We start from the raw sequence: 17751 nt of genomic DNA on the forward strand, positions 1-17751 counted from the left end.
CTGTGTGTGTGTACAGTCATGTCTCACTTTTTGTGACCCCGTGGACTGTAGCCCGCTATTCTCCTCTGTTCATGGAATTTTCCAGGCAAGAATACTAGAGTGGGTTGCCATTTCCTACTCCAGGGGATCTTCCCAACTCAGGGATTGAATCCTTATCTCCCGCATTGACAGGCGGATTCTTTACCTCTGTGCCACCTAGGAAGCCTTTACTGATTCCTAGCTTAATTCAAATTCAGTATGGTCAGAGAACATATTTTGCATGACTTTAGTTTTTTAAATTATTTATTGAGATTTGTTTTATGACCCAGTAGTGCTACCTTTGTGATATTCTATCTGCACTTGACTATGGTTATTTTTTTTTCTTTGCTATTGTTGGTTGGAGTGTTCTTTTAATATATATGCTAATTAGATTGAGTTGGTTGATGACATTGACTGATTCAGTTGGTTTAGTACTTATGTATCTTGATTATTTATTTGTTTATTTAGAGTCTGCTTCTTCTGATAGTTACTCAGACAGATACACCCCTGTCTGCCAACTGTAATTGTGACTTTGGCCCTTTTTCATTTCAGTTCTCAAGATTGCTCTTCTGTGTATTCTCTCCAGAGTCTTTAGTTGCATTCATTGGGATAGACATGGAATGTGTTTACCCCATCTTAATCAGAACTAAAACCAATCACCTATTTTCAAAACAGCCTAAGACCTGGAGGTAACTTGGCCCTGATCATACCCAGGTAAGAATAGTTAAGATTAGAATTGAGGCTTCTGATTTTTAGTCCAGAGCTATTTTTGGTGGTACCTTTCATATGTGATGCCAAGGATGGTAGATAATAATGCTTACCTAGAATAGGTATCATTAAAGCTTGGTCAAATAGCCTCCCCCATAGCTGTTTTCTCAGCTGTGAAACAGTCATTAATAGCTACCCTTCTACCTGACTTTGTTAGAAGGCACAGAGAAACACTCAAGACCAAGGAAAATGAAGAAGATGGGAAAGTTGATGGTGGTAATGCAAAAATATCAACATGCCTTGAGAGAAGAGAGCAATAAATGAACTGTAGTCTGGAAAAGGTGAACAGGGACCTGGGTAGTCAGTGACTGAGGATGCTGTCCTGTCTTCTTGGCTCTGTGTGATATCTTGGTTTCTTGTTCTGTCTGTAGCAGAGAGCCGAAGCAACAGCCTCCACCCTCAGTCTGCATCATCTTGTAGTTTAAGTATCTAATTTTAGCTGAAGAGGATCTTCTTCCCACCCCACCTCATTTGAGTGTGGAATGGAAAAGGGATGCCATGTTTGACATGAGCATAAAACTAGAAAATGCTGTATACATGTGCAAATTGGTATTGTTTTACGAAATTAATAATACAGTTCTTTCTTCCTCATCTATTCTTTTTACTTTTGGCAAAGTTGTCATGTTGAGAATAAACCGATTCATTAAAAATAGTGTCATTGTTTAAATGTAGCAAACTAGGCATTTTATTTTTTTTAATAAAATAAGCCTGTTTGTCTAGAATACCCATTTAGGGCCAAAATGTTAAATTAAAAGCTTATCAGTCGTAACTTTCTACCCTAATATTTTCTGTCCAATGATCTTAACAATTTTTTTTAATTTAAATTGGGTGTTTTAGAGGACCTAAGGTAGTTTAAAAAGAACTGGTTGAATTTCTAGACTGTCCTTGCCAGAGATAGATGTAGCCCTGGCTGCCAGGAAATTTCTTCTCTTTGATTTCATGCCTGCTTTCTTGAAAGTTACTTTGGTTTTTGTATTTCTTTATCACAAAAGTCAGTGGAATGTGATGTTTTTCTTCTCTGAGTGAATGTATTTTTTTTAAATTTCATTTTATGTTGAATCTGTGTTCACATCAGATGACTGCTAAATAAGTACTTGACAGCTGATTATTTATTTATTTTAAAGTGGAATATTCAGTATTTAGAACCAGAGACTGCTACGAACAGATTTTGTTTGGTCATTCTCTGAAAACAGTATAAGACCTTTACATAATGGTGTAATTTGGAAACATACCATAAAGAAGATATTTCACTTGAGTTGCTTTATGCTAAAATAATAACTAGTCAATAAATTGTCTTACAAGTATTATTTTCAGATGGGTTGAAGTGATTGACCTTCTGGTTTTACTCCAGTTGCAGATATTCTAACTTCGGGTTTTGTAATTTGCAGTTTGTACCATATAGATGCAGTGTGGCATCTTACTTCAAGGCTTCCTTGCTAATTGTTCTTTAAGTTTTAACTCCAGAACTTACTTGTCCTGAATTACTTCTCCCTGCTTTGAAGGAGAATTACTGGTTTTGTAGACTCACATAAGGAACTCATCTTCTAGGAATAAAAAGATCTGTGTTTTGACTTGCCCTTGTTTCTGTATGAACATTGCATAACCTGAAATATTTTACAAGAAAAATTCTAGATGTTTGATCAGTGTACCCAACTGTAATCTTTAAAGCTCCTAACAATAAATGCACTTGTTGCTGGGAAATAGATGTATGTGTTTATGTTGCTTTTAATATTCTGTATTGGTGAAAATACTGGAAAATTGTTCAGTTTTTTAAAGTTGGTCATTTATATATACTCTTATTGAGTCATTTTTTTGGTGATAAAGGAATCCCTTGTTCCCTTAAACCTTTTCAAACATGGTTTATCTTAGGCTACCGAAATTTCTTAATTTAGGAAATGGACTTCAAATCATTAGTAAGAGATGTGTTGAGTTTTTCTGTTTCAAAGCAACATTGAACTTTGTAGCGTTTACCAAAAGCTTCCATTTAAAAGTAGAATGCTAATCACAGTGTTTGTTAAAACGGATTCCATTGACTAGCTCTTACTTGCTGTCTGTAGATCTTTCATTTTGGCAAACTCTAGAGCAGGAATCAAACTTTTTTTTTTAACTTGGTTTTCCCTGCTACTGTAAAATTAATTATTTTCTCAAAACCACTATGAATCAAGAATTACAGTAGTTTGGGAATTCTCTGGTGGTCTAGTGGTTAGGACTCTGCCCTACCATTGCCAGGGACCCAGGTTCAATCCCTGATCAGGGAACTAAGATCCCACCCATGAGGTATAGCCATAAAAAGAAAAAAGTTTTGTTAGTTTCAGGGTTTTGATGATAAAGACCAGTAACTGTCTATTTGCAATTTGAGGTTTTGGACAAATGATAGTTCTTTTAACCCTCAAGATTTGACCATCCAGTGATGAACATAGGTTTATGATGAATGCCTTATGAAATGACATGATGTTGTAGATTTGTTTTAAAAACCCTACCCCAAAACTAACATAACTATTACAAATGAAACAAGAAAGCAGAAAGTTGGTGGCTGGTAATACTGAATAAGGAAGTTCTTTTTACTATTCTTAATCTTTTTGGATGTTTGGGAAAATCCCATAATAAAAAGTTAAAAGACATATCTTATTATTATGGTTATTTGAGTAGATGCCAGCATATTAGATATTTAAGGGCACAGTTTTTGCCATGTCTTACAGCCTTTCTGAAGGCATTTGTCTTGCAGAATCTAAAAGAGCTTGCTTTATTCTATCCAGTCCCCTTCCCAGTCCCCAGTTCTTACCTAGGTTAATTAATTCTCTTGGGAATTTGTATGGAAAAATGAGAAAACGATGCAGTTAGTAAATGAAAACTGAAGTAAGGACTTATGCCGTTAAGTAGAGTCAAGGTCATGAGGAGTCATGGCAAAATGAATCTGTGGTTGGACAGCAGCTATGAATTAGCTAGGCCGCATGGAGGGTAACGTTGGGTCAGGCGTTTGAGACTGGAGAATGGTGCAGCCAGTTAGGAGAGGATCCTAGGCTTCCTGTATTGCCTCTGAGGCTGGTTGCCCAGCTGTGTTTGGTTTCTTGTGCATTTGTCCTTGAAGTAAACCCTTTGTCACTGTATTTGATTTGATTTCCTTGATTCTTCAAAAAAGGAGTGTAACTAGTGTAGTCATTGAATGATGTAGTGTTCTAGGCTAAATAGTTAGCAAGCACTTTTTTTTAGAAGGTCAGAAATGGTTGTTACTTAATCATCTAGGCGTTCCATAGTCTACTGCCTCAAGCATTATCACAGCCATTGCCCTCCCCTGAATCATAGTTTTTTTTTTTTTTTCCTCATTTACTTTTATTAGTTGAAAGCTAATTACTTTACAGTATTGTAGTGGTTTTTGCCATACATTGACATGAATCAGCCATAGATTTACATGTGTTCCCCATCCCGATCCCCCCTCCCGCCTCCCTCTCCATCCCATCCCTCTGGGTCTTCCCAGTGCACCAGTCCTGAGCACTTGTCTCATGCATCCAACCTGGGCTGGTGATCTGTTTCACCCTTGATAGTATACTTGTTTCAATGCTATTCTCTCAGAACATCCCATCCTCGCCTTCTCCCACAGAGTCCAAAAGTCTGTTCTGTACATCTGTGTCTCTTTTTCTGTTTTGCATATAGGGTTATCATTACCATCTTTTTAAATTCCATATATATGAGTTAGTATACTGTATTGGTCTTTATCTTTCTGGCTTACTTCACTCTGAATAATGGGCTCCAGTTTCATCCATCTCATTAGAATTGATTCAAATGAATTCTTTTTAATGGCTGAGTAATATTCCATTGTGTATATGTACCACAGCTTCCTTATCCATTCATCTGCTGATGGGCATCTAGGTTGCTTCCATGTCCTGGCCATTACAAACAGTGCTGTGATGAACATTGGGGTGCACGTGTCTCTTTCAGATCTGGTTTCCTCGGTGTGTATGCCCAGGAGTGGGATTGCTGGGTCATATGGCAGTTCTATTTCCAGTTTTTTAAGGAATCTCCTCACTGTTCTCCATACAGTTTGCATTCCCACCAACAGTGTAAGAGGGTTCCCTTTTCTCCACACCCTCTCCAGCATTTATTGCTTGTAGACTTTTGGATAGCAGCCATCCTGACTGGCGTGTAATGGTACCTCATTGTGGTTTTGATTTGCATTTCTCTGATAATGAGTGATGTTGAGCATCTTTTCATGTGTTTGTTAGCCATCTGTATGTCTTCTTTGGAGAAATGTCTGTTTAGTTCTTTGGCCCATTTTTTGATTGGGCCATTTACTTTTCTGGAATTGAGCTGCAGGAGTTGCTTGTATATTTTTGAGATTAATCCTTTGTCTGTTGCTTTGTTTGCTATTATTTTCTCCCAGCCTGAGGGCTCTCTTTTCACCTTGCTTATAGTTTCCTTTGTAGTGCAAAAGTTTTTAAGTTTCATTAGGTCCTATTTGTTTATTTTTGCTTTTATTTCCAATATTCTGGGAGGTGGGTCATAGAGGATCCTGCTGTGATTTATGTTGGAGAGTGTTTAAAAATATGGAATGCTTCACGAATTTGTGTGTCATTCTTGCACAGGGGCCATGCTAATCTTCTCTGTATTGTTCCAATTTTAGTATATGTGTTGCCGAAGCGAGCACTGAATCGTAGTTTTAAAGCTCTATCATGTGTAGTAAGAAATTTTTGTTTCTTATCTGTACTTGACTATTGTATAATTTAGTAGTGATGTTACCTTGGTTGTTCACCAAACTTTGAATGGAATATAATATATGATAGTAATTAGCCAGGCCTGTGCCCCTCCGTGGTCACATGACTTATCGCCTATACACTTCCTACTGATTAAGAAGTTGCCTCAGCACAATTTTAGGTGGCTTTAACAGTATTTTGTTGGCCATAATGGTTTCAGATTCCTTGCTTTCACTGTTGATTATGAAAATACATGGCCTCTAGCTAGGGAAAACGGTGTTTGAATATAAACATTCTTTGTACTGTTGCGTTCCCCCCTCTTTTTTTTTTTTTTTAGCACTTTTTGTGGGCAAAAACCAGAATGAGGCGATCTGGCTTAGAAGAGATAATGCTATGCAATCAAGTTTTTTAAAAAAGTACAAATGAAATTATTTTATTATAAAACACTCAAGTCTAAGACTATACTAAATAGGGTATTCAAAGACAAGGTTGTTATTGATTGACATTGAAGAGTGGGTGAAGGGAGAAAAACAATAGTAGATATAGAACCAGCAATTAATTAGTGTACAGGGGATGGCAAACCTGACTTGGTGGGAAGGTACCATTTCACAAGGAAGATTTGCTAGAAGCAGTCCTCTTTTCTCCTGTTAGTGGGTGGCTCACTGACAGTTAGGGGTGTTGGGAAATGTTTGCTTTTCCCTTTTAATTTGCACCGATGTAGAAAGTTACTATTCTGATTCTAATGATAAGGGGTTTATGGAGAGAGGAGTTTTAATCATATTACTTTTATATTATAACATCTTTGATTGACAGCATTCTTTTAAGGTGGTTTTATCCTTTGATACATTTCCTCAGGCCCAAAAAAATGATCTACTAAAGCAAAAAGGAATGAAACCATTGCATTTAGCCTCTAGAAAGCGACACATTAAGGACTAATGACTGCCAAAAGGAAATGTCAACCACTGAGCTAGTCTACTTTCTTTGGCAGCTACAAATCCGGTGAATCAACAGTTTTTGGGGTGTATATTTAATGTGGGTGGAGGAAAAGAGTGTCTAACATTCTTTAAGGCCCTGTTAATTTTGGCACGGTTGGACTTGGAGTCCGTTTCTACTTTTCTAAACCCAAGAAAGGCACATGGCATAGAATAAGGATAATTCCTTATTATGCAGATAGTATTGGATAGACACATTTTAAAATGTGTTTGTGGCTTTGTTTTTATGTATTTTTGTTTGTTGTGGGTGCTAAAAGGTGGTGTGTTCATGTGTACGAGGGAATGTACTTAAAGAGTTGATTGCCTTGATACCCTTTTTCACAAACAGGAATTACCTGAAGAAAGGATAAAATTGTGATCCTGGAGGTTTAAGGAGCAAATTTAGACTGAATACTAAAAATTACTTTTAAGAAAAGGACACAAATTTAGGGCATTAAAACTTAAAACCAAGTATGTTCACCATGTCCTGGATATTAAAACTTTAATGTTGATACTTAAATATTCACATCTAAGGATTGGAAGAGTGATAGCTAAAGGGTATACAGGGCTTCTTTTTAGATGGTAAAAATGTTCTAATGGTAATGGTTGTATATATCTGTGAATATACTTTAAAAAACATCAAGTGGTATACTTTACCTGGGTGAATTATATATCAATTATGTCTTAATATATACATTATAATAAGTACATATATCTTAATACATAAATGCATATCTTAATAAAGCTCTTTAAAATATTCACATGCTTTTTCACATGTATGTATCCTAATGATGTGATGAGTATTTTAAATTATATTTTCTATAGATTCATTCAACTTGTTTATCCTGTGTGAAGCAAAGAATATTTTCCCCATTTTGAGATGGGGCCTGTGTCTGTTATTGCCATCAGAATGACTTTGGCCACATTAAAAGCCTACATTGTATATATAAGTTGGCTTCTTTAATCTTCTGGCTTTCTATTGAACAAACTAATGGTCTGTAATTTTCTATGGCTGTTTCATCTAAATTGTGAATATATCAAGTAAAGAATTGTTGAATCAAAAATAATTTTAAAAATTGAGAAATCAGATTGAACATGTATCATTTCAGAGTGACTTTTTATTTTGTCTCTGAAAAAGTGGTGGATCTGTACAATATGCATATTGATGGCCCTTAAGCGATCATATTTTAAATACTATGGACTTTTTAATGTGATGATTCTGCATATAATCACTAGAATTTGATTAGCTTAGAACTCTTAAGAACTATGAAAAAGAATCAGCTTTTATATTAATTACATAGTTTTTTTAGAGTGAAAACTTTTTTTGATCACAGGAATATAATGGATTTGAAGGAGGAATTTTGATAGAAATAATGGTTCTCATTAAATTATAAATATATATATCTCATAGCTATGAGATAGAGCTATAAACTTGAACTTGAGGCCCACCTGAACTTGAGGAAATTGCAAAAAAGAGGTAGCAGAGGTTGTAAGTGAAGTGGCTTGTTTAAAGCAATATTAATTACTTTGTTAGCCTATAATAGAGTTTTTTTTCCTGTGTGGGTTATTGTTTGTAGATCAACAGTATGGCTCTTGAGTTTGTGTCATACTGGCTTTTTCTGATCTTTGTGCTACACCTACCAGAACAGCATGGTTGATGCTGTAGGGTTTGCTGCTGACTTGTGGAGTTAAACTGCAAATCTGTCAACTTTAGTGAACTCAAGGGGCTTATGTATGGTGAAGTGTAGGCAGAAGTTACCAGCCTTCTTCCAGCTTTCAGTGCTTCTTGGACTTTAGAAGTATGTTCAGTTCCATCATATAAATCAACAACAACTATACAAGCTTAAAATACATTGTGTATATAATATATATAAAATTACAGTTACTAACAAGGGTTCAAATTAGCCATAATGACTTCTTTTCAGTGTGTTTCCATTTATGTTAATCTGCTAGGTAGTTAGTACATTTTATTTGCCAGTGTTTTCTACCAGACCAAACTGTTACAGGCTCCAAAAACATTCATATGAGAGAAGGAATTTTCAGAAGTTCTTAAGCTTTTTCTGAAACAAGGGGGAAAACTGTAAACATTCATTTTTAGCTGTCATAATTTCTTAGTTAAAATGTCAGTTGAAATAGACAAATATAATCTCTTTTCCCCAGTTTTTATTGTCACTTTGTTTGGGGATATTTGTACCTCCTCCCTTTTTTCCCCCCCTTAAAGAAGACTCTCAGAGAGAAGCTTGATGATAGAATTTCAGGCACAATGGCAGAAAAGATGTGTTTTGGTAGATACAGTCACCCTCAGATCAGTGTGGACAGGTGCTTGTGAAGCCTATTTTGGGTGGGAATCTCTCTCTTAAGCTGATGTCCTGGGAGACAGAGCATATGTTTGCTGCCCCAAGTAAATTTTCAGTGGGTTTTAGAAAGGGACTATTTGAGTAGCTTTAGCTCTTAGTTCTGTTGCTGCTTGGAGTTAGGTTCTGATGATGTTGATATTTCTTTATCTGGGGCCGAGGAGTTGAATAGAAGCTGAAAATGACAAAGATTGTATAGGCTAGTGGATTTCTCATTAGTTGTGAAGTTGTCAGGGATGCTTGTGTACATGCTCAGTCAGTTTGTGTCCGACTCTTTGAAACCCCATGGACTGTATCTACTAGGCTCCTCTGCCATGGAATTTTCCAGGCGAGAACACTGGAGTGGTTTGCCATTTCCAACTCTAGGGGATCTTCTCCACCCAGGGATTGAACTTGCATCTCTTTGAGTCTCCTGCATTGTTAGGCTCATTCTTTACCACGGCTCCACCTACTATTACTTAGTGTTTCTGCAGAGAAATCAGGTGTCTCCTCTGTGTGTTTAAAATTCTTTTTGTGTTGTTGGTATTTAGCGGCCTGCTCTAGGGTGGTGAAGTCTACCTAATTGGAAGCTTTGTTTTCCATCCAGAGATCTTTGAACTCTGCATTTACTGATAAGTGTAGGTTGTTGGCATTAAGATAAATTTCTTATTGAAAGGATTGTCAGTGGACTGATGTTGTTCTATTTCTTGACAGCTTCACTGAACTGGAAGAGTCACTCCCCAATCTCGGTCTTCTCAACACTGAGTTGGGGATGATGGTTGTGCCTATGCACACAGCATGGTTGGGAGCTTGTGAAATAGCCCCTGCTATTCTTACTACTGCTACGATTACCACTACTATTACTAATAAAGTTTAGAATTTTAAGTGTTTAATACTTTAAGGCCTCTTTTTTACTTGTCCTGCTTTCCAGTGATTTCTTAGCGTAGTTGCATTTCTCCTGCTGAGTCAAAGAGCTTCATTCTGCCCTTCCTCCCTTTACCATCTCCTCTCCTCTCTTTGCAGTGGCCAAATTCATTTGGAGAATCTTTCCTTTTTTATGTGCACTCTGGCAATAATATCTGAAGATTGTATTAATTTTTAGCAAATACACCCCTACTGACTGTTGCAGAGGTTATTTTATTTCTTTCGTTTCTTTTAACTGTCTTGCCTGAAGTTGGTGGCCTTATTCCCAGATTCATAATATGTTCTCTTTACTGTTAAAACGTATACTTTGCTTGGGTCTGGCACACTTCTTTATAGATAATTCTGAGTTTCCTGGCATGGAGAAGCGAGGCTCTTGAGTGACAGTGTTCATTTTCTGAATTGAGTTTTGAATAGGCCTCTCTGTATAAAATCTCTTCATTATTCTTTCCTGCTCATTTTGGATTTATTTGGTGACTGCATTTGAAGTAGATTTCTAAAATTTGAATACTATGACTGTCCATATAGTTTATTTTCTTGTTCTCGTTTTTTTTTTTTTTTTTTTCCTTTCTTTTCTTTTCCGCTTTTTGTTTGGCTGTGCCTTGTGGCATGTGGGAACTTAGCTCCCTGACCAGGGGTCCAGTCTGAGTTGGAAGCACAGAGTCTAAATCACTGGACCACCAGGAGGTCCCTTTCATTTGTTTTTCTACAAGTCACGTTGATTTGTTCTTTGTAGTTTATTGAAACTTCTTTCTAGCACAAGAAGATGATTTTATGAATAAAACTTTTTCTACAATGTTTAAGAGAATTTACACACCCTAGAGCTGGTTAAATAATTAACCGAAAACAATGCTTAAGTGTGGCATATGTAGTATCAAAAAGACACTGGAACAGGTAATGTGAAGTCTAGAAGGTTTCTTTTCCCTTTGATGTTTATAACCTTTATTTCTTTTTAGAGTTCTAAAATGGCTGAAGGGAAAAATCTTTGTAGTTAAGCTGGGCTGGCTTAGAAGTGAGGCATGTGGGCTGGCTGACATCAGTCTTCACTTAGGAGATATGAACAGTTGCTTTCAGATGTTATCTGTGAACTTACTCATTGGATTAATGGTTAGTTGCTTCAGAAATAATATGGGAAAGTGGGAAAGTGTTTCATTTGCTGACTCTGATAGGTTTGTTTTGAAAAATGTAGGTCTTTATTGTTAAGCTGAGATCTTTATGACTATGGTATTGCTTTCTACATAATAAAAGGGTTTTTTAATTCTTAAAATAGGTAATATATTTACATAGTGCAAAATTAAAAGGCTATAAAAGAGTATATAGTGAGTATATATGAAGTCCCCTTTCATTTCTGTTCTCTAGCCATCCATTGTTTTCTTCTTATATTTTGTTTCCTTCCAGAAATGTTTTATGTAGATACAGTAAAGTACATACACACACATAATTAAAGATGTCTGTTTTGAGAGTTATGTTACTTAATTTTAAAAAAGACTTTACTCTGATAATCTCCTGACTTCTGCTTGGGCTCCCCCCCACCCCCCCCAGAAGTGTTTTCTTAAGTATATACTTTGCTCTTATGACCACTGAATTGCATTCCACAGCCCCCTTTTTTGGTCAGAAGTTTGCAATCTTTTTTCACTTCTAAGAAAGCTGTTTCCTGTTTGTCATTGCTTTCCTGCTACTTTTTTAGGTATTTAATCTGAGGCCTCTTTTATTTTCTCTACTGGGGCATCAGCTTCCAGTCCCTTATTGTAATGAAGTCTGTAAACCTCACATGCTTGGAATGTAGTCATTGTGTCGTGTTTCATGTCTGAATTGTTTTTCAACCAAGTCAGATTGAGTAGCCCTAGGCTGGTTGCTAGATTATTAACTGTTCTGTATATTATTGAGGTTACTTCTCTTTAACAAATAATTACTATTATGACAGCACATCTTAGTGTATTATCTGTATAGCCAATAGGCATTTACTGTTCTCTTTGAAATGTTTATTTGAGTGTCAGATCTCTTTACACTTCATAATTTATTACCTTTTCTCATCACAGATGGTTTATAGTGGTCTTCATTCACTATAATAATTTTCAAGGTTTTATCATTTTACTGTAGTCTCTTTCAGTTTTGCATATCTGAAAATTCCTGTGGTCTTTAACTCATAACTCTGGCTCTTGTCCAGAAAAAGCATTGACTGATGCTTTCTGGTTTTAGAGCCCCAAAGATAATACCTCTATGACTCTTGCCTATTAACCACTACAGCGGGTTGGGGAACCCTGGCTAACAAGTCTTTTTGTGACTGATAGTAGTTTCTGCTTTCTAATATTGAACCTTTAACCTCAGCCATACAGAAGGAGTTTTTAGATTCAGTGTAGGGGATGTTGTGCATTGCCTATAGCCATGGTAGAAACACTGCCACACTGTGCTATAGGAAGAAAGACTATTAGTAAACAGACAAACAAAAAGTCCTCTTTGTCTTGTGCCAGTGGAAAACATGCAATAATGTAACCAGTGATAGATGCCTGGGGAGTGCAGTTTTAGGGAGAATTTCACAAAATATTCTGTGTTGAGTATATCATAGGTAATCGGGAGAGGGGAAACCATGTTGCCTCTTTACTGGGCTCCTATCTCACTGAGCCTCTCTTCTTATATTGCTGGGCACTATTGTGCTTGATATCTGACACCTGGGCTTCTAGGTCCCTAAATTTCACATCTTTAGGTGATTTTCAAGTTGATCAAGGCAACTGGTCTTCTTGGGAAGTTATGTTGCAGTGCTTGGGGGTAAAGGTGAACTATGATGGGAATGGATGGTTTCTGTCTTTAAGTCGGGGAGATACTCATTATAGGTACAACTAGTTAATGTGGGTGCTGCCCAGTCAGCATGCTGTTGTGCTGGAGCAGGATTCTGGAAGCCTCTATGAGGCCTGGCATTATTTTAAGTATTGGTGTGAGTGTGTGTGTGAGAGATATTGCAACACTTTTAACAGTTCCTCAGTGCACTGGGGCTGTGGGCTAATAGCCACCCCTGACCCCTGCCTCCATCAACATTTCCTGCTTCCAGGCTCAGTTCAGAGAGCTACTTTCACCTCTTTCTTAGCAGTTTTCCAGGTCAGTGATTTCAGCCTCTTTTCCACTGTACATCCTCTTTTCACTGCCTTCATTCTTCTGTTTTCTGTCCCATCCCTTCCTTTTTACACCGTTGTACTTTCCTTCCCAGGATCCAGTGAATCTGGTGACTACTATAGTTTAATTATAGCTGCTTTTTAGACTCTATATTGCCTTTCAAAATATAAGAAATTAGGAGTCACTTTTAACAAGTGCAACTGTACAATACAGAAATTATAAAGGCAAAGATAATTCTTTTAAAATTTATACACACCCATACACATGCCTATAGCTTTCTACACAGGATAAACTGGAACTGTGCAGGGAAGGGAATTCTGGAAAGTGTTAGATCTGAATTGGCTAAATTGACCCAACACAAATCATCACAATCTTTCATTTGCCTGATGTGAGATAAATACTCCAATGTTTCTTCCGGTTGGAGGGTGACTTATGTTTATACTGTTCATTAAATAAGCTATTGCTGTGTGTGTACATGCAGAAGTAGTACCCCAAAAAGAGAAAAGATTGTTTTATTCTGGTTCTATGAAAAGAATTTTCAAATGAGAGTCATCATATAAATTGACATAATCCAAGTAAAAATTCCTTTGTAAAAATTTCATGGTTGAATACAAAGTTAATCGCCTAACTTTTGAGCTTCTATACAGTTATCCAAAAAGATTTTTTTCCCCACACAGGCTATTTTAGTTGTTTAGGATTAGAAGTCATTTGTCTTGGCAGGAAAGGGAAGAAGCCCAATCATAGAGCTGGTTTAGTGTAGGTTTTCAGAACATTTCCTTCTATATAGCATTCTATGGTAAACTTGTCTTTCACAGTTCTCATTGACATCACATCTGCAGGATTTCTATACTTGTAAATAATTTTAAGAATATTTGTTTTTATTTTTACCTACGTCTGCGGAATTTGGGTATCTGTGGTTTATTTATGGAAATACAAGTTCTTGAATGCAAGCATTGAATGTAAGTACACATATTCAAGCAAGAGGTTCTTTCTTTAATCAAGTAAAAATGTTGGTGCAAGACTTGAAATCAGAGAGAGGTGCCAAAGTTTAAAAAACAAAATCTTCGACAAGAAATGAGCTAAGTAATGGCATTCTCTTTGAGACAAATAGAGGTTGTTTTATTTTGTCTTGACATAGATCTTTTTACTTCCGTTTTTCCCCAACTGAACGCAGAGGACTTGTGCCTATTGAAATATTCTCTTCCATAGACTTAAGTGAAAAGTGTAAATGCTTGAAAGCTCTCAAGTAAGGAAAGGCTGAATGAGTAGGCTGCCAATCATCACTGGAGAGAAACTTAAGTGAGAGAAGCGGAGGAAGAAAGAACAGTTTGACAAACTTCTCTGGCTGCAGTAATGTAAAATACAGACATTTTGTGATACAGTGACAGTAAAGAATTTTAGGGTGGGATTCATTTGACCTACTGTGTCCCTCTGTTAGGAAAAAAAAATTCCCCTAAGCCTTTCTATAGACATTTTTCCTAGTTCCTCCCCCCCCCCCCCCCCCCACTTTGGACTAATTTATTATGATGTCATCTTATTCTTTCTTATCTTTTGTGGATACTATTCATTTAAAAGGGATAAGGATGGCTTATATATTATACTGTATGCAGAGGTATTTCTTACTTCATGGGACATATACTCTGATTTCTCCTTAGCAGTGAAAAGCATTTTCACTGATATCCTCACAGTTTTGAGTACCAGTTGTAACCATTGACAGATGTTTTCAATTTCACAGGCGAAAAGTTTTGAGTTCAGAATATGAAGAGCAAATCTGATCTCTACAATGACCAAACCCCATGACTGGTCTTTTAACCAAGCAAACTAACCAGCCAGTTCTATATATAAAAGTTATTGTGGATGCGGGAAGTCGTAGATTCACCAGTAGAAACCCTGTAGTACCAATACAGAAGATATAATACAGGCTCAAGAGGGAGCCTGTATATAATTTATATATATAATTAAGACTGATTCGAGTTGTATGGCAGAAACCAACAAACCATTGTAAAGTAGTTACCCTCTAGAAAAAAAGAGAAAATCTAATACATACTGGGTAAAACATTTTCCCCCACCTGTCTCCTAAAAATTTGTACTTTGTTGAGAACTATATTTTACTAATGGTTCTAGTTGCAGACCTTCGCCTGGAGGTGTTTTGCGGTCCCACACATTCAATGTTTGGTGGGTGAGAGAGTCTCCGTTTTTTCCCCCTCTAGCAGAAAGGGAAAGCATGTCCCTCCCCCACTTTTTTTTTTCTTGTAAAAAGAGATGCAGAAAGCAACAGAAGTTGATATCTGGTAGGATCTCCCCATTTACAGTTTCCCCTACTTTGGTTAAATTAAAAAATAGCTGCAAAAAAAATACACACACACACACACACACACACACACATATATATAAATTATATAATTTTATACACACACACACGCGCGCGCACACACACATAATTTGGCTGCATGGCACTTGGTATCTTAATTCCCCCATCAGAGATCAAACACACAGTGTCCCCTGTGTGTTGCCTGCAGTGGGAGCATGGAGTCTTAACCCCTGGACTACCGACAGAGTCCCTTAAGTCAAAAATTATGTAGAATTCTTTGTTGTTCAGTTGCTCAGTTGTGTGCAACTCTTTGCGACCCCGTGAACTGCAGCACACCAGACTTCCCTGTCCTTCACAATCTCCTGGACTTTACTCAAACTCATATCTATCGAGTCAGTGATGCCATCCAACCATCTTGTCCTCTGTCATCCCCTTCTCCTCTTGCCCTTTGTCTTTCCCCGGATCAAGGTCTTTTCCAGTGAGTTGGCTCTTTGCATCAGATGGTCAAAGAATTGGAGCTTCAGTTTTAGCATCAGTCCTTACAATGAATATTCAGGGTTGATTTCCTTTAGGATTGACTGGTTCGATCTCCTTGCCATCCAAGGGGCTCTTAAGAGTCTTCTCTAGCACCACAGTTCAAAAGCATCAATTCTTTGGCGTTCAGTCTTCTTTGTGGTCCAACTCTCACATCTGTACGTGACAACTGGGAAAACTGTAACTGACTAGATGGACCTTTGTTGGCAAAGTGATGTCTCTCCTTTTTACTCTACCGTCTAGGTTTGTCACAGTTTTTCTTCCAAGGAGAAAGCTTCTTTTAATTTTGTGACTGCAGTGATCTTGGAGCCCAAGAAAATAAAGTCTGTCAGTGTTTCCACTTTTTCCCCATCTATTTGCCATGAAGTGATGGGACTGAATGCCTTGATTGTAGTTTTTTGAATGTTGAATTTTAAGCCAGCTTTTTCACTCTCCTCTTTCACCTTCACCAAGAGATTCTTTAGTTCCTCTTCACTTTCTGCCATAAGGGTTGTGTTATCTGCATATCAGAGGTTATTGATATTTCTCCTGGCAGTCTTGATTCCAGCTTGTGCTTCATCCAGCCTGACAATTTCCCATGGTGTACCTTACTCTGCATATAAGTTAAATAAGCAAGGTGACAGTTTATAGCCTTAATGTACTCCTTTTGCAATTTTGAACCAGTCTGTGGTTCTCTGGTTCTAACTGTAGAATTCTTAAGTCTGTACAGAAAAATCTGGATATCTGATAATTTTCATGGTTTACCTAAGTGGAGAAATTTATCAGCTAGTCTTTTTTTTATTTTTTTATTTTATTTTTTTTTATTAGTTGGAGGCTAATTACTTCACAACATTTCAGTGGGTTTTGTCATACATTGATATGAATCAGCCATGGATTTACACGTATTCCCCATCCCGATCCCCGCTCCCACCTCCCTCTCCACCCGATTCCTCTGGGTCTTCCCAGTGCACCAGGCCCGAGCACTTGTCTCATGCATCCCACCTGGGCTGGTGATCTGTTTCACCATAGATAATATACATCCTGTTCTTTTGAAATATCCCACCCTCACATTCTCCCACAAAGTTCAAAAGTCTGTTCTGTATTTCTGTGTCTCTTTTTCTGTTCTGCATATAGGGTTATCGTTATCACCTTTCTAAATTCCATATACATGTGTCAGTATGCTGTAATGTTCTTTATCTTTCTGGCTTACTTCACTCTGTATAAGGGGCTCCAGCTTCATCCATCTCATTAGGACTGGTTCAAATGAATTCTTTTTAACGGCTGAGTAATGTTCCATGGTGTATATGTACCACAGCTTCCTTATCCATTCATCTGCTGATGGGCATCTAGGTTGCTTCCATGACCTGGCTATTATAAACAGTGCTGCAATGAACATTGGGGTGCACGTGTCTCTTTCAGGTCTGGTTTCCTCAGTGTGTATGCCCAGAAGTGGGATTGCTGGGTCATATGGCAGTTCTATTTCCAGTTTTTTAAGAAATCTCCACACTGTTTTCCATAGCGGCTGTACTAGTTTGCATTCCCACCAACAGTGTAAGAGGGTTCCCTTTTCTCCACACCCTCTCCAGCATTTATTGCTTGTAGACTTTTGGATAGCAGCCATCCAGACTGGCGTGTAATGGTACCTCATTGTGATTTTGATTTGCATTTCTCTAATAATGAGTGATGTTGAGCATCTTTTCATGTGTTTGTTAGCCATCTGTATGTCTTCTTTGGAGAAATGTCTGTTTAGTTCTTTGGCCCATTTTTTGATTGGGTCATTTATTTTTCTGGAATTGAGCTTCAGGAGTTGCTTGTATGTTTTTGAGATTAATCCTTTGTCTGCTATTATTTTCTCCCAATCTGAGGGCTGTCTTTTCACCTTGCTTATAGTTTCCTTTGTAGTGCAAAAGTTTTTAAGTTTCATTAGGTCCCATTTGTTTATTTTTGCTTTTATTTCCAATATTCTGGGAGGTGGGTCATAGAGGATCTTGCTGTGATTTATGTCGGAGAGTGTTTTGCCTATGTTCTCCTCTAGGAGTTTTATAGTTTCTGGTCTTACATTGAGATCTTTAATCCATTTTGAGTTTATTTTTGTGTATGGTGTTAGAAAGTGTTCTAGT

General features: G+C 37.3%; 1 protein-coding gene and 1 non-coding gene across 2 annotated transcripts in view; one reads left to right on the forward strand and one right to left on the reverse strand.

The window, feature by feature from the left end:
* Positions 1-17751, forward strand: part of CTNNA1 (catenin alpha 1) — a 173994-nt gene that overhangs the window by 78082 nt on the left and 78161 nt on the right. The gene's annotated exons all lie outside the window — the stretch shown is intronic.
* LOC133062959 (U6 spliceosomal RNA) lies at positions 5322-5428 on the reverse strand. The gene has a single exon (XR_009694278.1). It is a non-coding gene; the product is annotated as a U6 spliceosomal RNA (small nuclear RNA).

This window comes from Dama dama, chromosome 9, assembly GCF_033118175.1.
Source record: "Dama dama isolate Ldn47 chromosome 9, ASM3311817v1, whole genome shotgun sequence".
In the NCBI taxonomy this organism is placed as follows: domain Eukaryota; kingdom Metazoa; phylum Chordata; class Mammalia; order Artiodactyla; family Cervidae; genus Dama; species Dama dama.